Consider the following 21,714-nt stretch of genomic DNA (forward strand, 5'->3'; position numbering starts at 1 on the left):
TACAAGGCCAGATCAGTCAATCATCCAGACTGTTGCCCCTGCAACTACTGAAAAGGCTGCTGCCCCTCTTCAGGAACCACATGTTTGTCTGGCCTCTCAACAGATACCCCTCCGTTGTGGTTGCATCTACGGTACGGCCATCTGTATCGCTGAGGCACGCAAGCCTCCCCACCAACGGCAAGGTCCATGGTTCATGGGGGAAGCTGGCAAGTTTATACTCGCTTAAATTTATTATGTTTAATTCACTGTCCGTACACCAGTGTTCCATAACACATAAACAGTCGATACTGTTACTGCTAACTGCAAACACAAGTTAAAGGTACTTATTTTTAAGACATTGAATATTCAAACTCATAATCCGTAGATCAATCAAAGGATCTGACGGTCCTATGTCTTTACACTCTGTTTATAAAGTCGCGCTTACTCCATTTAAAGATATACCTTGTTGTAGATTCCTCTGCTTGCAAACATTTAACTGTTTGCCAATTATGTGGTGTTGTTCACTGTTTGGCCCACTGGCTTCGGGAGGTTGGCTTTCTGTTTCTGGTGTGACGACAGAGAGATCAATTTTATTTTTATAAATTGTTAAATATATATTTTTTCTACGACAAAATTATTGCATAGTTGGGTTGGGTTGTTTGGGGAAGGAGACCAGACAGCGAGGTCATCGGATTAGGCAAGGATGGGGAAGGAAGTCGGCCGTGCCCGTTCAGAGGAATCATCCCGGCATTTGCCTGGAGTGATTTAGGGAAATCACGGAAAACCTAAATCAGGATGGCCGGACGCGGGATTGAACCGTCGTCCTCCCGAATGCGAGTCGAGTGTCTAACCACTGCGCCACCTCGCTCGGTATATTGCATAGTTGTTTCCAAGATAAATAGCGCTTTCTGGATCCTGTAACATCCGTTCGTGATATTTAGTTTGGCGCCGTAGCGTTTATTTTGTTTGCGATGTTTACTTTGTTCTCATAGGCTGTCACGAGCCCGATGTGGTCACGTGGTATGAGTACAAATCCCTTGGCGGCGTGTGTTTTGTTTGACCGAACCCGATAGGCCGAATGCCGATATAGTCAGTCTCTAACCACGCTGCAGGGAAGATGCGAACCACAGTATGTATTGATTTTATACCGCCATATTTGACATTTAGTTTTCGGGTTGGTGGTGGTTGTCTTGAGCAGGACTGAATGAATTACTTTGGAAGATGTTTTTGTTCTCGTTAAGGTAGTGTGTCGTAACGGAGTAGCCAGAATTTGAAGCTGAATAATAAAACTGTGGGTTATGTAGCTAATCTCATAACACACTGAGCCAAGGCTTATAGATGCCTCAGACTACAGTATAAAAACGAAGGGAGAAAAGCCAGCCGTGGACGTAAACGTATATTGTGAAACGCTGTATCGTAGACAATGCCGTTGAGTAATTACGCAACTAAATTTTTATGTGACTTCGTGTGAAATATAGGCACATCATTCACCTTTAGGTGTTGGTTAAAAAGGAAAACATTTGACGTGAATGTAATATGAACGTTTTTGTTATAGATGCAGTTATCGTAGTGTCAAAAGCCCATTCTTCTTGTAAGGTAGACCACAAAAGACTTGGTCGAATAAATTATATTTGTGTTCTCCAAAATAAATAGTTATTTGCGTATTGGTAAACAGTACCACGTTGTCTGATTCCGGATCAGAATGTTTCTGTTCTGGAAGTGAACCACTTTTTGTTTTCGGTATACGAAAGGCGAAATTTGCAAATAAGCTGCCACAGTTAGTTTTGCTCGAAAATTATGGAGCATAGCCTTTGTTGACGGACCTCGATTTTTGCGGCAAGAATGGTCAGTTTCTTTATCATCCTTGGCTATACATTAAAGATGAAATAAGACATGCAGGGTTAAGGTCTATGTAAAAATTTGAAGCAGTGAATATGGGGGGGGGGGGGGGGGGGGGAGAATTGAGCTCTTACGTGGTTGAACCAAGTCTCCCTTGGGATCTGTTTCTTGTCGAGTACTAACTTGAATTTTGTATGTTTAATAAATTAACGTTCTAAAAATGTAATGTTGTTATACATCAGAAATAGTTTCTGAGACTGGTACAGCTATCTCCGTTACTGATGACACTCTTGGTTACATTAAATACCGCTTGTTATGTAGACCCCTAGTGGGGAATTCCTGGAGGGTGACAAAAGTTCACAATGTGTAGTAGAGACTGAAAATTGCCACTATTTAGTCTTCCTACTTTCCTCTTCATTTATTCATCCAATGATGTAAGATTTCTCATTATAATACACCACAGGTAAGCAGCTCAAATGTACATAAACATAGTGCCATTTCCTAATCTTCAGTGAGACTTCTGTTTTTAATTGAGAGCTTTTCATGGAGGAAAGTGAAGTTTGTGTGCAGTGAAAGACTTACAGCTAATGGAAACTTCCTGTCAGATTAAAACTGTGTGCCGGACCGAGACTCGAACTCAGGATCTTTGCCTCTCGTGGGCAAGCGCTCTACCAACTGAGCTACCCAAGCACGACTCACGTCCTGTCCTCACAGCTTTACTGCTGCCAGTACCTCGTCTCCTACCTTCCAAACTTTACAGAAGCTCTCCTGCTAACCTTGCAGAACTAGCACTCCTGAAAGAAAGGATATTGCGGAGACGTGGCTTAAATGAATTTCTCATTTTGTGTGACCCATTTCCAATCAATTTATTGAGGCATCTTCAGTGGTAGTAGGTGTCAGTCAAGATGCCTTAGTAAATTAAGGGGAAATGTGTCTGTTAAAATGAAAATTGCAGGCTTATCTATTAAATTGCATGCAATCAGACACAAGCTAAAAATTATTTATACAAGCCTAAAATTGATAGTAGCAGTTGAAGATAGACCAATGACTTTAAAGAGGCCAATTTTATTTTCCCCATTTTAAGGGTAACAACAAAACTTTAACGTTGTTATTCTGTTCCCCTCCAATGTCACATCTCTGTACAGTGTGGTTTGTTACTAGTTCTGTGATTAAACGTAGGCTTTACCACAGCAGTTTGCCATCTAAAATCCTTGTAGAATAAATTGCCTTATTTTGTTTCAGTGATCATGCAAACTTTTTTTAGTACAGTACACTGGAAGTAGCTAATAAGACACTAGCCATCAGCTTTGATGACACTGCCAATGTCACAATCATTCGCAGTACATAAAGACTACAGAGACTATGCTCTCAAGCGATCATGTGTGTTGTAACTCTTATTCTGTCATCCCCACAGGAGGTAGTTTCCTTTCCTCTGACTGAGCTGCTCTTCTTTCCCAACCTTACCTTGCTAAGGAAGGAACTAATGTTCACAAAAGCTGCAGAATAGCTGTTTTCATTTCCTTTTAAATGTTATATATGCAGCATTTGGAATTTTGCCTCCTGTCACTTTGTAATTAGTTCGATGTGATGTGTGAAGTAATTGTTTGGCTAATTCAGTGGGACTGTTTTTGTGGTATTAAGGTTGAATCACATTGGATGTAATTGGAATGAAAGGAGATGCCACCATCAAATTATCGCGTGTTCTGCCCTAGACATATTGTCTTCGCTTAGCTGAGTATTGAATGATGAAAGTGAAGTTTTGGAATACTGTTTGTGATATACAAAGTTAGAATATAGTATCAGAATTAGGAATTGAGCTCTTACGTGGTTGAACCAAGTCTCCCTTGGGATCTGTTTCTTGTCGAGTACTAACTTGAATTTTGTATGTTTAATAAATTAACGTTCTAAAAATGTAATGTTGTTATACATCAGAAATAGTTTCTGAGACTGGTACAGCTATCTCCGTTACTGATGACACTCTTGGTTACATTAAATACCGCTTGTTATGTAGACCCCTAGTGGGGAATTCCTGGAGGGTGACAAAAGTTCACAATGTGTAGTAGAGACTGAAAATTGCCACTATTTAGTCTTCCTACTTTCCTCTTCATTTATTCATCCAATGATGTAAGATTTCTCATTATAATACACCACAGGTAAGCAGCTCAAATGTACATAAACATAGTGCCATTTCCTAATCTTCAGTGAGACTTCTGTTTTTAATTGAGAGCTTTTCATGGAGGAAAGTGAAGTTTGTGTGCAGTGAAAGACTTACAGCTAATGGAAACTTCCTGTCAGATTAAAACTGTGTGCCGGACCGAGACTCGAACTCAGGATCTTTGCCTCTCGTGGGCAAGCGCTCTACCAACTGAGCTACCCAAGCACGACTCACGTCCTGTCCTCACAGCTTTACTGCTGCCAGTACCTCGTCTCCTACCTTCCAAACTTTACAGAAGCTCTCCTGCTAACCTTGCAGAACTAGCACTCCTGAAAGAAAGGATATTGCGGAGACGTGGCTTAAATGAATTTCTCATTTTGTGTGACCCATTTCCAATCAATTTATTGAGGCATCTTCAGTGGTAGTAGGTGTCAGTCAAGATGCCTTAGTAAATTAAGGGGAAATGTGTCTGTTAAAATGAAAATTGCAGGCTTATCTATTAAATTGCATGCAATCAGACACAAGCTAAAAATTATTTATACAAGCCTAAAATTGATAGTAGCAGTTGAAGATAGACCAATGACTTTAAAGAGGCCAATTTTATTTTCCCCATTTTAAGGGTAACAACAAAACTTTAACGTTGTTATTCTGTTCCCCTCCAATGTCACATCTCTGTACAGTGTGGTTTGTTACTAGTTCTGTGATTAAACGTAGGCTTTACCACAGCAGTTTGCCATCTAAAATCCTTGTAGAATAAATTGCCTTATTTTGTTTCAGTGATCATGCAAACTTTTTTTAGTACAGTACACTGGAAGTAGCTAATAAGACACTAGCCATCAGCTTTGATGACACTGCCAATGTCACAATCATTCGCAGTACATAAAGACTACAGAGACTATGCTCTCAAGCGATCATGTGTGTTGTAACTCTTATTCTGTCATCCCCACAGGAGGTAGTTTCCTTTCCTCTGACTGAGCTGCTCTTCTTTCCCAACCTTACCTTGCTAAGGAAGGAACTAATGTTCACAAAAGCTGCAGAATAGCTGTTTTCATTTCCTTTTAAATGTTATATATGCAGCATTTGGAATTTTGCCTCCTGTCACTTTGTAATTAGTTCGATGTGATGTGTGAAGTAATTGTTTGGCTAATTCAGTGGGACTGTTTTTGTGGTATTAAGGTTGAATCACATTGGATGTAATTGGAATGAAAGGAGATGCCACCATCAAATTATCGCGTGTTCTGCCCTAGACATATTGTCTTCGCTTAGCTGAGTATTGAATGATGAAAGTGAAGTTTTGGAATACTGTTTGTGATATACAAAGTTAGAATATAGTATCAGAATTAGGGATTTAGCAGTAACAAACCTTAATAATGGCTGATTTTCATAATGCATGCGCTTGACAAAGGTTGTAGGTAAATTTTCTGCAGTGCTGATAAGTGAAGGAATAGCAAAGGTGTCCTCCAAACATATCAAATAAACAGCATTTGCTTACTAGAGTAAACATAAAGGTACCAAACAATAGTTAGAAGACAATACATAAGAGGCTTTTTTTACTTTGCCTATTGTGCATTATTATATTTCTGGGTACCAAATAATGTCTAAAATAGCTGTATGTTTTTCCTTCGATAGAGCTGACTTTCACTGTCAAAATCAGGTTTTTATTGAAACTTTTTCTCTGCATGTATTTTTATTTGCACACAGTGCAAGTTTTTCCTTTGTCCATGTATTATAAAACAAAAATAAGTGTTTTCGGATATTTAGCCTCTTTTGGAGGGAAAACTAGCAGAGAAAATATCAAGGTCCTCCTGTCATAAAAACAATAGACTCGTATAAGCAGTTGCCAGTGGGTTCGTGCGCATGCGCAGAGCTGAATTCGCGTATGAGCAGTGCCTTCCTCCCGCTTCTGGCTACTTGAAGCGTGGCTGTTTGCTGTATGAGCAGTAGCAGCAAGTAGCCAGAAGCTACCCGGAAAAATTTTTCTGGCACGCCCAAGCTGCCAGATTTGTGCATGCGCAGAGCAAGCTGAGTTATAGTGGGGGGCGGGGGAGGGGTCCTTCCCCATGTGACCCGTGTATATGTTTCGTGTCTTCGTTTACAGCTCCCACGTCAAATGAAATCAAAACAGATTTCTGTGGCTGGGAGCTATCAAGTGAACTAATATACATTCTCATAACCATGAGAGACCAAAATAAGTTAGTAGTTTAAACTTTCTGATTTTCTATTATTTCCATGTTATTAACAATCAACCATTAATGTCTTAATTAAGCTATTGCTGCCTGTTTTATAGAGAAATTTGCTTCTGTTAATTTAATTCTGCTGAGGCAGTTACTTTATTTGAAACGAAGTGTTTCATTCCGCACTATTGGCTACTTTCAACCTCGTTCAATTTAAAGTGCAAATTTTCATTTTCTGGGATGAATGATGTTACACCATAATAAAGAACCAAACATGAGAATACAGTACTGGACCTCCAAGAAAATTAGTATCATGAAAAGCTGAATATCAGGTACTTCAGAGTGCATCTGGACATAGAAATGTGCAAAGCGGAATGAAGCATTTTAATATGGTTTATGAAATTCCAATGTTGCTGGAGTAGTCTGATGTTCTGTTCCTTTTGACACTGTAAGAGCTGTTAATGCTATATACATACACATATCGTAAACATTGATTTGAAGCTGACTAAGTAGGCAAATTTGGTCATTAGTTTTGAACTAAATATTTGGTTTCAAATATAATAACAGCTGTAGCAGAATTTTACAAATCTGCCTTCTGTGAAAGTGTTTTTCAATCACAAGGCACTTCTTCTAGGCCTGAAGTTATTTCTTAATTTGTTTACGTCTTAAATTTATAGAATGCCATTCTATGCTAAATTTTAGACTGGCAGCATACCGTGTTTTATCGTTTTAACTCCCAACATGGCTTCATATATATTCCTAGAGTAGAATTAATCTGTCAGTTGTACAGTTTCTTTGCGTCGCAGCTACACAACAAACTGTCTGATTTTTTTATTATTTTTTTAATTATTATTATTTTATTTATTTATTTATTTATTTTTCAGGAAATTTGTATTCCATCCTACTAGCTTTTTGCAGTGCTGTGTAGATGTAAACCTGTTGGAAATGCTACATAACAATATTGCAGAGTACGAATTTTTAAAAAAATCTGTCAGGGTCACCCCTTCCCAAAATTTCATGGTACTTCGAGCTGTGGAGTCTAATTTCGAAATGATATTTTGCCAAGAACTGCTTCCTTATTTGCATCCTTTATCTGTGTGGGATATGATAAAACAATTGCTCTAAGTACAACTCAGTATGTCATCTTAACATGCCGCAGGGCTGCACATGGTCACGTGATGCCCCACCACACACTAAATTCCACCAGAAATACAACGAAAAGCGTATGAGCAGAGTAAGCACCAAGCATGGGCTGCCTACGTCATCGTAGCTGTGCATGCGCAGTACAGCCTGTTGTCTGGCGCTTTCTGGTAACTGCTCAAACGAACCTAATGCTACCAATGATACAAACAGTAATAATACACTAGAACATGAAGCAGGAGTGAGCGTGGCAAAAATATGCCAACTTCTGATCTTACCACACAATGTTGTCGCTCTCCCCACACAGCTGTCAATATCAAAGCTTTCTTTATTTGATGATATGCATAAATGCTACCATTTGAAATGCATTGGAAATCTTTTGACAATCTGTGCTATAAAATGTGAAAAGGCCTTGACTCACGCAGCCTACTTATATAACAAGAACTGATATGATAAAGAAATCTTGGTACATTGCAGTGCGTTTGTTCTGCCTGAGCGTATCACTAGAATTGGGTTGTTGATGGTGCCTTGCTAGGTATGAATATAGGGTCGTGTGTCGAGTACGCTCACATTTCACTTTTACTACATTTGTTACTGCTGTGGATCACGATTCGACTTCTGTTTTTTTTTTTTTTTCAGTAATTTTTATTCATTCAGGTGCTGGTTTTTCAAAACTTCTGACCACTGTGCTTCAGTTTTATTTATTTCTCTGTGAGCATAGGAATGTAAAATGTTCTTTTGGAATATATGTCTGAGCAGAATCCTCACTCTTTTTTTTCTTTCAGATCACACTTCTTACAAGGGAACCTCCCCATCGCACCCCCCTCAGATTTAGTTATAAGTTGCCACAGTGGATAGGCCTTGAAAAATGGAACACAGATCAATCGAGAAAAGAGGAAGAAGTTGTGTGGAACTATGAAAAAAATAAGCAAAATATACAAACTGAGTAGTCCATGTACAACATAGGCAACATCAAGGAGACTGTGGGCTAAGGAGCGCCGTGGTTAGCGTGAGCGGCTGCGGCACGAGAGGTCCTTGGTTCAAGTTTTCCCTCGAGTGAAAAATTTTATTTTTTATTTTCAGACAATTATCTGATCGTCCGTTATGTTTCATCACTATTTTGGGAGTGATTATCACATCCACAAGAAAACCTAAATCGGGCGAGGTAGAAGAATCTTTTTACCCATTCGCCAAGTGTACAAGTTAGGTGGGTCAACAACATATTCCTGTCATGTGACGCACATGCTGTCACCAGTGTCGTATAGAATATATCTGACGTGTTTTCCTGTGGAGGAGATCGGTTGATCTATGACCTTGCAATCCAATGTTTTCAGTTCCCATTGGAGAGGCATGTCCTTTCGTCTACTAATCGCACGGTTTTGCGGTGCGGTCGCAAAACACAGACGCTAAACTTATTACAGTGAATAGAGACGTCAATGAACGAACGGACAGATCATAACTTTTCGAAGATAAAAAAAAGTAAACTTTTCACTCGAGGGAGGACTTAACCAAGGACCTCTCGTTCCGCAGCCGCTAACGCTAACCACGGGACCACGGCGCTCTTTCGCTCACAGTCTCCTTGATGTTGCCTATGTTGCGCATGGACTACTCAGTTTGTATATTTTGCTTATTTTTTTCATAGTTCCACATAACTTCTTCCTGTTTTCTCGATTGATCTGTGTTCCGTTTTTCAAGGCCTATCCACTATGCCAACTTATAACTGAATCTGAGGGGGTTGCGATGGGGAGGTTCCCTTGTTAGATCTACTTACACCAGGGAGACTTTATTCAGTTGATATGTTAAAAAATTCTTTCGCATATCGTGTTTTCTGTCATTGTGATATTTAGTTGTTCTGTTTTCGTGTACAGATCTCCATTCATTGTGTTTCAATATTCACCATACTGTTTTTTTGGACCTTGTATTTTTCTTACGATTTTCCCTTCTTTTGTGTGTTTTCTATTTGCCCTGTTTTATTAAAATCCATGCAATTGTCTGCATATGGACATTATGATCGTACTACAGTAATCTTCTGGACCATATTGCAATATCAATTAGGACTCTTTCAGAGTAAGCTGGTGCAAAGGCTTAATGTTTAGCAATTACACAAACACTTGCTTAACAAAAGATCCATACCTAAAGACTGGAAAGTTGCACAGGAGACTCCAATACATACCGTTAAGACAGGAAATGGAAGTAATCCACTGAGTTATAGTATAATGCTGCAACTCTGCTTGAGTGAAGATAGATCTGTTACTGTGCGTATCATTAGTCAGCAGAAAGGCCATTTTGTCTTCCTTGACCCAAGTTTGTTAGTCTCCCCATCATAGCAGTTCTTCTGTAATACCTCAGAAAGATTACGTTTCACATAATGTAAGTTCATGGAACTTCTTATGTACTATATGGTATCATTTGTTACAGCTGGTCCACTACTTCTGCCACCAGGTGACATCTGGCAGCTCTGAGGTTGCATCCTCACTGTGCTTCATGAACCTCATTCCCAACACGAACATCAGCTGCAGTGACAGGTATTGCTATGCTATGACATGACTCGGGTAACACACAGAACATGAGTTTCTGTCAAACACCTGCCAAATCTGCCACAGTTGTGAGTAGACCGCTGAGTTTATAAATCATATAATCAGTCCACTATCTCAATTGCCAGTGTATTGAAATCAATGAAATATACTAGAAGAAACTGTAAAATACCTTCAGTTTGTTGAAAAGGACTGTTGAGCATTATCTTAATTTTTTTTTAATTCTGTTATAGTTCACTATGTGGTAAATTGTCGAACAAGAATCTGTCCACAATATGTGATATTTTCTGCACGAGTCTAGATTCTCTGAACGTATCACTACTGTCTTTGCAACACAGTGATGCAATGGGTACACATTACCCCAATAGGTGCTGCGTGGTTAAGGCAGTCACTCTCATTGGGGTAGGGCTGTTGTGCAATTTTGATTTTCTTACAATGTTACGGTATGCATTTCTGTGAAGTATATTTTTAAAAATGCTGGGTTTAAGTGATTTTTTTTTCCAGCATTTGTTCAGATGAATTTATTATACAGGTTCATGTAATTTGAAATGAAAAAAGTTTTCGTGTAGTTTTATACTCTTTTCTGTGCTTCTGTTTTCATTATTGGTATTCCAGTAAGGCTTCACCAATAGTTATCCGTGCTATTATCTTGAACTGTGTGTCGGTTAACACCTATCGCTAGTGATCGTGGTAAGCAAAGATAGCAACTCAGCTGAATTGTGTAGCTACTGGCAACATTATTTTTAGTTTCAGTTCTGGGAGAAAGAAATATTGTGTTTTAACATAATAATGCCCTTTAGCACAATATGTATCATAGTAAAATGAAATTGAATTTTCTACAGTAATTCACATATGCTCAAACATGTAATATATTATTTAACACCAGGTTTTATCATTATTATATTATTAGAAATGTGGTCTGTTTATTCAACTAAATACAATGTCCAGTCGAACAAAGAAAGGTCCAGTTTTTATGCAAAATCATATTTAGTGGCAGAGGTGGATGACATCTCCAGGAAAATAACAACATAGACACAGCTGAGGAATACCAGAAAAGTAAATATGATAACACCAGGTTTTTTGAAAACAAGTTATTATATTATGACTTGTGTACTGTTACTACAGATTCACAAAGTGCATAAACAAATATGCCACATATACTCAAACAAATAACTGTTGGACTTGTTTATAACAACACTCTGTAGTCCCTTATAGCAGTCTCCTTGTGGAGGTCCAAATGCCTTCAATACTGTTTGTATGTGCGCTTGTTTCAAGGTCCTCGAATGTCATTTTGTGATTGTCACATGCTTGAATTCATCATCATTCTAACATTGTGAGAGACAAGAATTAGTGTTGTGCACAGCAGAGGCGTGCATCGAGTCTGTGCGGCCTGCCCGGGAACGTAGCCATGGCTGCCGGGCGGGCCCCGTCTCTCGCTACCCGGCCAGCCAGTCGAGCCTCACCGAGTCCCGCCGGACTGCCCGGGCCCGCACGGATGCTTGTGAGGCTTGGCTGTCTGTCAAGTCTCACACCCGCCAGCCACTGCACTGCTGCAGATGCGACTGACATCTTTGTGACAGTCAGCAAGTAGTTTTCTTCTTCTGCACATTATGTACCGACACGCAACTTCACCTCTGATCTTATAGAAAATTAACTGTAATGCCTGGAACAGCGTGATTCCTTAAATCTGCTGTGTTGCTTGTAGTTGGTAAACCAGTATATTGTTACACACTTGTCATAAAAAAAAAAACTAATAATCGAATTTTTCAATACATAACGAGGAAAGGGCCAATATTTAAAACTTTTTATTGACAGATATGGAAGATAGCTGTGTATCTCTCGGAAGAACTGATCTTTTTCTGAAATAAGTTCATCTTTTTCTTGCCAGTTACAGCTTCCTCAAGACAGTCTGACTTAAGACTTGGCTAATTTGGCACATTGTCTTAAAAATCTCCGGTTTAAATGTGTTATTTCAGGGCTCAAACACAAACACTGTTTCGAATAGTTCATTAAAAATGTTGCAGTTTGGGAAATATTTTTAAATTCCAATAAAGTTCAGTGCTTTGACATCCTACACGATTTCCTACAAACAAATTCATCCTTCTTTGGATGAAAATATCAAGAACACAATGGAAAAACTTTCAGAGATTATTTTTCTGTTGTGTCTAGTAACAAGAGCTGGATTTGAAATCTTGTAGAAAAGACAATTTTCGAATTCACATATACAGTAAATTAAAATGAGCAGCTCCCGGAAACTTTCAGTCACTGTAAATGACAGAAATGTTATAAATCTTTGTCACGGATAAGTACCTAGTGAAACTGAAAGGCGAAAATCCCAACTGTACCAAATAAAGCAGTAACGAGATACCTGCCTCATCCAAACATTTGTCTGTAAAGGCTTTTCCATCTTACACTTATATAAAAAATAAGTAGAGAAACAACCTTTTTGGCGAAAGTAACCAGAAATTGTCTTGAATTCTGTGATTCCTGTCTTGAAACTTTTGTGCCATTCAAAGCAGACGGATCCTTCTCAATAAATTCGAAGAAAGGGTTTAGCCAGTTAATTCCATAATAAAATCTTATAGGCCAGGAGAAAAGCGTAAAATATTTTAATATTGCATACTAGACGTACCCCTCTTGATGTGACACAACTGAAATGTAAACCATAAAAAAGCACTAGGGATTTTAAACATTTCCTTGGAATTCCGTTACTTGTATGTCACACTAAGTACTTTTTTATAAGGTGTGAGTTCACAGATATCAGATTTCTGTGACGGGGTGTCACATCACCAAACGTTTAGGAACCACTGCTCCAAGGTATCTGCAAAAATGACATCACAGCTGTACGATAGAGCCACGAAATTATCAATTGGATGCGAATGTATTTGTTAAAGTTAAAACAATGAAGGAACAAAAACTGCAGGCAGTAAAGACAAACGAAGTTTATTGGAAATTTTCTTTTTTCATGTAAATAAAGCAACATTCTTCTTGTAATGCTATAACGACCTTCTGGCTGAATTCATTCCTGAAACAAGCAATTAAGACATTAGAGATTTGTGGTAACGAAAATAAGATGTTATGGAAACCTATGTGAAACTTACAATGCTGTTGCAGTGCACCACAAGCAGGTCATTCACATTTTCTGTAGATATTCCATTACGTTTATCGGTAATAACAAATCCAGCTCTACTAAATACCCTCTCACTAGAGGCAGGTGTACAAAGGACTTATCATGCTGCTTGCGACAGTCTGGGATACTTTGTTGTTCTCGATTTCCACCACTCCAGAAGTGACTGCTCTTTGTCTGGTTTCTCCATTAAGAGATACATGGAAACCTCATCGACAGTTTCCTCCTCCTCCGCCCACGATGTGAAGACACTTTGCACGTTTTGAAGATGTTGATGGCAAGGCTCCGTCCTCTGTGTGACATTCTGCAAATAATACATGACTACATGGAGGTAGCTGTTAATAAAATTGATGCATTTTTCACAACTTTTCTTCAGGGCATGATAAATTATTTATTTAGCAGACCTACATAACACCACATTTACCTTAAAGTGCAGCACATCTGGAAAGTACTGCGGTATAAACTTCTTCTCTCTCAGTTGGTACAGATGTCGCGCCTGTGGTACTAGAAATGTTGCAATCAAATGCTCTGGCTTTATTTCCATTTTTTCTCTTAAGAGTTTCTGTGTGCGTGCTTTCAGCATTGCTACTTCCCGCAAATGATTGATCATATTGAGCCACACCGTCTTCTTTAAATATCTTATTCAACTCTGGATGTTTAAGATTTATAACCAAGACTTTAAATTTTATTTGTTTATAACAAAATCGTTTTAAAGAGTATGGGAGTGCTTACCTCACAGTCTGCCGCATTCTCAGCACAGTGTTCTTGTAGCTGGTACACCCATGGCACAAGCAGCTGCAACGTCGGACCAGTCAGCTTCCATAGCCTTTGTAGCATCTTGGAATATCTCGAGAAACTGAATTAATTTGTCAACTATCCGGTAATTCCAGTTCTCAGACAAGTGTATTTTCCCGAATTCATATAAAACTTCAGCAATTTGTTCATGCTGCGTAATTACAGATTTGACCATGACACACAAAGTATTCCAGCGAGTATCAACTTGTTGCTTTACGGTAAACTTAAGCCTCGAGTCTTTCATATGGCCACTCCTTTTTAAATAAGTTACAACATTTTTTGTTGCTTCCAACAATGCGTAAACATCGGGACAATGTTCCTTCAACCATTTGTCCTCAAAGGTGTGGCGCAGAACGCAGTGAAATGTTTCATGGAAGGCGACAATACGTCTCAAGTGCCTTTTTCATATTCGCCCCCTGATCAGTAACAAACGTAACTTTCGACAAATAACTTGCAAATATCCCTAGGTTGCTCATGTTAGTTTAGATTTCCTCCCGTATATTTGTAGCACTTTTCTCCATGTCAGACGGGAACTCTGCAACGAACAGAACCTTATTTTTCCACTGCAACTCTCGTGAGATTTAATATGAGGTAACGGTCAAGTAATGGGTTTTAGTATACGCATCTGTCCACTTATCAGTCGTACATGAACATGTACCATCCTCCATGTCCTGCAATACATGAGGGAGCATACCCACACGGTATTCGTCTGCTACTTTTTTTACATTTATAGAAACTGTTGAAGGATGAGGAAGCACGTTTGTTGCACTTGTAGTGGGGTACTGGGCTCCTATTTCTAACAGTGTCTGTGCAAGGTCGTTAAACCCCTCTCCTGCAACTGTGCTGAAAGACCGCAGGTCTCTTGCACACGTTCTTACACACTTTTCCAGAACAACAGATTTTGCTGATGCTGGAAGGTTGCTACTCCTGTTGACACGAGTATTCAGAGAAGCGTTGCACGTATTCAGATGTCGCTACAGGGTACTGGTAGTGCCATCACAGAAAGCTAATAACTTACGGCAGGCACTACACTCTGCATAGCCTACTGATTTATTTTCATAATCTACAATCTGTGTAAAGTTTTGCCATACCACCCTATCTCCTAATTTCTTCAAACAAGTGTAGGCTCCCTCCACCAGTTTCAAGGAAACTTGTTTCTTCTCTTCCTCACGTTTTCTAATTTTTGGAAGTTGGGAGGATATTTCCTGTTCGGTATGTTTTTCTAACATAATAATGATAATGTTTTAAAAACCGATAAGCTCTATCAAGATGCCCACGACAATTACGATGTGCTTGCGCCCTGATCCCTTCAGTGTCTTGCACCGAACTGCCTGCATCCCCCCCATTCCCGGCGCTGTCCCTGCCGCTGTTGCTGCGGGCCCTGTTAACTCTCGAGCTCGCTGGGTACCCCATAGAGCCGCGGGCCTCGACGGCACATCGCGGCTTGCGCCCTCTGTTCCGGGTGCAGTAGAGCTCGATTACCCGCTGTGCGGGCAACAGCACGGAGCGGTCGGCTGCAGGCGAGCTCGTCGGCTGCAGGCGAGCTCGAGCGGGTAAATGTGACGCGGTGCACGGTTCTGGTACACAGAAGGATAGATTCCTTTTTACGCTTCCGGAGCACCTTCTTCATACACCTGATAACAACTTCAAGAAAACATTAATAGTTCCTCATTCTGTTTCCTTGAATCCCCGTCTTCCTTTCACTTACCTCCTTTCCCAGACAGTGCTTCATTGATTACATGACAATACCTTGGTCACACAGATTTTTGCTCTCTCTCTCTCTCTCTCTCTCTCTCTCTCTCTCACACACACACACACACACACACACACACACACACACACACACACACACACACACACGGGCTGGCTGCCTGTCTGCCTCTGTGAGAGCAGGTGGGTCCCACTGACTGTACTCGTGCCGTTAAAATAATGTCCATGGCAGCCGGCGGCACAGGCGTCTAGGGCTAGCAGCGATGGGGATGCTCTAGTACAGAGCAAACCAATAGATGTCTACGGTATCACTGGGCTACTGGCCGAACTGATACATGTCTCTGCGATGAAGTCCTCGTGATTCAGTGCTCACTTGGAAAGTTCGCAACTGTAAATGAATGCAATTACTGAAAGGCAGGTTCTGAGACAGACTTCCCTATTTAAACAAAACTGCAGTGAATTAAAAGGAGGTAGAGTGAGGTAATGGACCCCACCACACCCTGAAATCTTGGATGTGGTGAAAGACTGATCTGTGGAGTGGACGGAGTTCTAGGCTAAATTGGAAAGTGATACTTTGGTTGTTAGTTAAAAGTTGTGGCAACAGTTTGAGATATGGCATTACTTGATGTTTATGTATGCACTATATTTATTGAATTTTTATATATTTGGTGAATCGTTCGTGGTAAAAACTGAAATTACAAGGGAGCTCCAGAACCCATACTGGATAATGGACATGTCATCCTACGCAAATATTTTGATGCGTGTTATGTACCCATATGTGATAGTGATAGTGGCCACAAATGCCCACTCCCTGCCAGCAAAAAATGTTCACATGTTTTGCAGTTTGTAATAGGAGCATGTTTCAAGAATGTAACTTTTGTTTTGAGATTGTGTAATCTCATTTGTAACTTACTTTCTGGCTGAAAGTAATGCAGTTTAAATTCTGATCCAAACATCCGAATGATGATTTTGTGTGCCTGCAAGTATTTTAAAATCATAGATAATTGTTGACAGTATATTGCAATGTTGAATATTCTTCCTCCTGGGAAATTAGTTTAGATTATGGGGTTGGTGTTCTGCATTCATGCCTTGGACAGGTGGCTTGAATAGATACATCCTTATAATTGTCACAGATTACACAATTTTGCTAGACTAGTTGAAGCATTCGGAATGACGGATATAGGGTGATACAGCCAATAGCACTGGTCAACACTCATTTTCTTGCCAAGGATATTTGAGTGGCTTTAGGATGGGTTAGTGGTGCTGAGGACGAATATAGCAACCATTTATGCAGTTTGGCTCTAGTTTTTGAGATAATGCATGATTTATTCAAAAAATTAGAAAAAAATTGCTAATACTGAACACGAGCGCTACAAACTACAATGAAAAAAGAAAATAATCTTTATAAATAGCTTCTATGAAAACCTGATAGGCATTTGTCCACGTATAAAACATAATTGAAAAGTTTCTCTATATCATTTTCCGTCCATGACGAACCGCTTCCTGCACGCTTTCCTTTTATAGGTCTCTTCAGAACAGTCACGTTGCAGATTCCAGCAATAATCTGCCATCATATGCCTGTCCCATCTTCCTTTATATCTTTCCTCTATTCCTTTCATATCTTGATGGAACCGCTCTCCTTGTTCCTCACTGAAATCACCTAGATTACGAGGAAATCGATCCAAGTGGCTGTGAAGGAAGTGCAATTTTATGCTCATGTTAGCTCCTAAGTTTTGAAAGTTAGTGAGCATGTTTTTGACCAGTTCCTCGTAATTGGGAGCTTTATGATTGCCCAAAAAACATTTTACAACAGCGACAAAACTGTTCCAGGCCGATGTTTCAGTGACAGTCATGACACTAGTAAAATTGGTATCGTTGATGAGCCTGCGAATTTGAGGACCATCAAATATTCCTGCCTTAAGTTTTTCACTACTGAGTCCAGGGAACGTATTGCAGATGTATGTAAAGCAATTACCATTTCTGTCTAAAGCTTTCGTGAATTGCTTCATTAGTCCTAACTTAATATGTAATGGTGGAAGAACAATCTTGTCCCTACTAACCAGAGGTTCATTAATGATGTTTGCTTCACCAACAGCCATATGTTCCCTTGGAGGCCATGTTTTCTGCTTCCAATGTTCGTGCTTTGCCCTACCATCCCACATGCAGATAAAACATGGGTGCTTTGTGTATCCACTTTGTTGTCCAAGCAAGAAGTTCACCATTTTCAAATCAACACAAATCAACCACTGGTGCTGCATATACTGAATTTTCTGCAGAACCATCTTGATGTTAGCATATGCTTCACAAAGTTTTGTTGAGTGGGCAATTGGAATAGATGCGTAACGATTGCCATTGTGTAGGAGAACACATTTTAAACTTCTAGTGGAACTGTCTATGAAGAGACGCCAGTCCTCTGGTCTATATTCCGGCAGCCCCAATTCAAGTAAAAGTCCAGGTATATTGCTGCAATACACTATAACCTCTTCTTGGTTGAAGTATGGAAGAAGGTTTTCTTCTCTCGTCCGGTAAGCTGTTATTTTAACACTTGGATGAAGACAGTTCTTTTCCTTAAGCCTGGATGCTAAGAGTTCTGATGCTTGCTTTGAAAGATTGAGTTCTCGTATCAAGTCACTGAGCTCCTTCTGGTCGAACTGCTGGGGTTGTGTCTCACGTCCTTCGTATTCCGAACCACTACTTGTACATTCCTCGCCGTGCACATCGTCATCTGATGATGTTAGCGTGGGTAATGTTGAGAAGGTTGGTACAGGAACATCGTTGCTGTGCACCACCGGTCTTCTTGCTGACTCCAAATCGGGATATTCCCACTTTCGTTTTTTGAACCTATTAAAACCTTTCACATTAACAATGCAAAAATAGCAATCATCTGTATGGTTCTTCTGCTCTCGCCATACCATAGGCACTCCGAAGTTTAAGCTTTTCCTTTTTTGTTTTGTCCACTGCCGTAAGCACTCCACACAGCATTTACAAACTTTATGGGGTGCCCACGCCTTGTCTTGATCTCCAAGTTTAATTCCGAAATATGCCAGATACGCTTCCTTTACAAAAGGAGTGATATTCTTCCTGTTCTTTTGAAGAACGTATTCACCACAAATGTAGCAGAACTCATCTGGATGGTTCACGCAAAGATGGCGTGAAGAACTCATGTTTTCCTAAAACAAAATTGCACAAATACTACATATTATGCAGAACTTTCTTGTATTTGCATGTCAATCACATCCAACAAACATCATTAATTGTTTTGTGTGAAATGAATACTCGCCTCTTATTTGCTACGTCACGATGAAAAGGTTCTATCTCCTTGAAGCTGCACTGCACATGTGTGTGACTTTCGACCATCGCCATTTTTCTTGTTTACACTGAACGCTACCTATCGGCTGTTGCGGGGATTACCTCGGCCAACAAATGAATGTCGAGTACCGCCGAATTCAAATCTGCACAACCCTCAATATCTTCAACACACGCACTGCACAACAGGACTGAACACATGCTGACAGTGTGATGTTTGCATGATGTAATCCTCAACCACACAGATGCACTCCCTGAGCACAATTGTTTAATAAAGATAGTACAATATCACTAATTAAAAAACAGGTAGCAAATACATTACACCATATATGGACCCTGCAGTCGATATTATCCACATGAAACTCTCATTTCCGCAAATAACCTATATCTCAAAAACCAGAGCCAATTTGGAAAAAGTACAAATATACTCGGAATGAGTATCATAACAATATCCCATTTTCGTTCAAACTTCCCTGGCAACGAAAAAAAAAATTTATTTTGTAGAGCTGTGTAGTTAATAGATTAACAATTCGAGTTTATGTTTATATTATTTATAGAACATCTACTTGAAGGAGTAAGTTGATAACAACACATATCACCAAGAAAAGTTTCCTGTAAAGAATGACATACACACAGCTAACCTTGTAATGCTTATTCCCTACATTTTCTGAATTTGTTACAGTGGTCAGAAATAACCAATAGTTGATCATACAGTTCCACAAAATGATCGCCCATAGTCCAGTAGTTGATCAATATGCAAAAATAAAATCATCTGACATTAAGTTGATAGTTAAATCTGGGAACTTAATTTTAACACACTTACATGAATGATTAACGTCCTGAACAATTTTTTTCAGTGAAATAAAACAATATAACATAGTAGCCTACACACAACAATAAACTATACACAAGTCTGCTCAGTTTCATTTCAGTTTTCCAATATCAACAGGACGTTGAATTTTGTAATGCAGCCTGCCTCCTGTAGAGATAATAGAGGGTTCTGGAAATATTGCTAAAATCTGTGAAGAGTGAACAGTTCTTGTATCATCTTCATCAGTCTTAAACAGTGTATTTCTTTCATTGCAGCTTTTCAAACCCATTACCTCAATGTCCTCTTTTTTGATAACTCTTTGAACAGTGCACAGAAATTTATACTTATTATCCTTTTGGCCTGGAAACAAGATCAAAGCAAAATCTCCTCCTTTGAATGCAGGCCTTCCAATGTCATGTCTCTTCTCAGTGGTAACAAGGTTTTTATTACCATCAGACTCATTTTCTGATGTGTCTTCACGAGGACTCCATTCATCACTGATGGATTCGGACTCTGAACTGTCTTTTCTTACAGGTTTCTTTTTTGGTGGTTTTTCCTTCTCAGCCTCTGGAAACAGTTTCCTTCCTTTTCTTTTTCTCTCATTCGTCTGTGTTTTGCCATTTTACATTGTTCTGTTCTAGCTCGTTTGGCAGCTTATGTGTTGGCGTTTAGTTCTTCCTTTGATTTGTTCCAGTCTAGCCACTGTATGGATGTTGTTGCATATGGTATGTACTCTTTTCCTTCCAGCTTTTATAGGGGATTCAGTAGGCCAAGTAATATGATTAGCAAAATGTGGACTGATTCTGTTTTTCTGAGATGATTGGGATGAATGGTGTTTTGGAGTGTCTGCTTCAGGGTTGACTGGATGTGAAGAGGGCTGAGGAGGATCTGAACTGTCATTTTCTTGTATTGAATCTTGATCTCCTGACTTTTCATTATGACATGTGGATGATTCATCTTCTGAGTCACAAGATATTTTGCTGGTAGTACACACTAGAGTATCTCCTGCTGGATTTTCTGATGTGGGGATGGTGCACGATACTTGCTTTCCACGCCCTCGGCAGGCATCCTCAATTTTATAAATGGGACCTGTACTATAGAAGACGCCGGCGGCCATTTGCAGCAACAAGCATCAATACTCAAACTAAGGTTTTATTCGGTGGTTTTGATCAAGTTAGAATTAGAATATTATTATAATGAAGTTTTAATACCAATTACAGAGTTTATTAAATGAAATATGCCCACGAGTGGGACATAGACAGGCGATTAACTGAAATACGCATACCAAATATTCTGTGAAATGATAGGGGAATATGGTGTGGCTGGGAGAAGTCACTGTAACATATTTATATAATAACAAAATCACATTTATTCAATAAACATTACCATCTCAAATATTCCCTCTCACTTATCACGGAATGCTGGCGTGATACAAATAGTATCATATCTAAGTAAACTTAGTTAAACATCCGGCTAACATGTGCCGTGACTCGACGATGACTACCACCTGCACATTTCTATCATCATTTAGCCACACACACACACACACACACACACACACACACACACACACACACACACACACACTATTCATTTTATCTAACAGATAAAAGAGGAAGGTTCCCATACACCAAGTGGGACAACATTGGGAGAGAGCACATGGTTCCAACTGTAACTTTAATTCGTGCAAGTCCCGTCTTCACGTTTAACTAACTCTGCGAGTTTTACTGGATATTATGAAGGAACAATTAAATCACACGCGTGAATTTACGTAGAAGATCCAACTCGATCACGAAATGTGATTATGTCGAGCTGAAGCTTCTCACCAAGAAATACACGGGGTCTGCGGACCACGTGTTACCAATCTCTCCACAATCGGTAGTCAATAAACACATTTAAATAAAATACACTTTGCGTATATACTTCACACTCACACTGAAATGCAAATTGAGCAATTCTGAGTATTACTCGGCAATGAGTGCCTGTTCACTCTCAAGTGCAGTGAACACAATTCCCATGAAATTACTTGGCAAAAGAAATCATCTCCCTATCTCTCCTAACCGAGATGATTCTAGGAAATACCATAGTGGCTTTCCTCAGCAGGGAAGCTGCTTCCAAGTTCAAAGTGAACATGGAATTCTAAA

The 21,714-nt window shown here is 39.5% G+C and overlaps 1 long non-coding RNA gene across 2 annotated transcripts; it reads left to right on the forward strand.

Moving 5' to 3' along the window:
• Nucleotides 1-1,084: 1,084 nt before the first annotated feature.
• Nucleotides 1,085-13,236, forward strand: LOC126249528 (uncharacterized). 2 transcript variants are annotated; one of them, XR_007545605.1, is made up of 3 exons: nt 1,085-1,108; nt 9,706-9,812; nt 11,188-13,220. It is a non-coding gene; the product is annotated as an uncharacterized LOC126249528 (long non-coding RNA). The 2 variants fall into 2 exon arrangements; XR_007545606.1 differs by having other exon boundaries at nt 1,086-1,108; nt 11,185-13,236.
• Nucleotides 13,237-21,714: the final 8,478 nt, after the last annotated feature.

The sequence above is a fragment of the Schistocerca nitens genome, chromosome 3 (genome assembly GCF_023898315.1).
Source record: "Schistocerca nitens isolate TAMUIC-IGC-003100 chromosome 3, iqSchNite1.1, whole genome shotgun sequence".
Lineage (NCBI taxonomy): Eukaryota > Metazoa > Arthropoda > Insecta > Orthoptera > Acrididae > Schistocerca > Schistocerca nitens.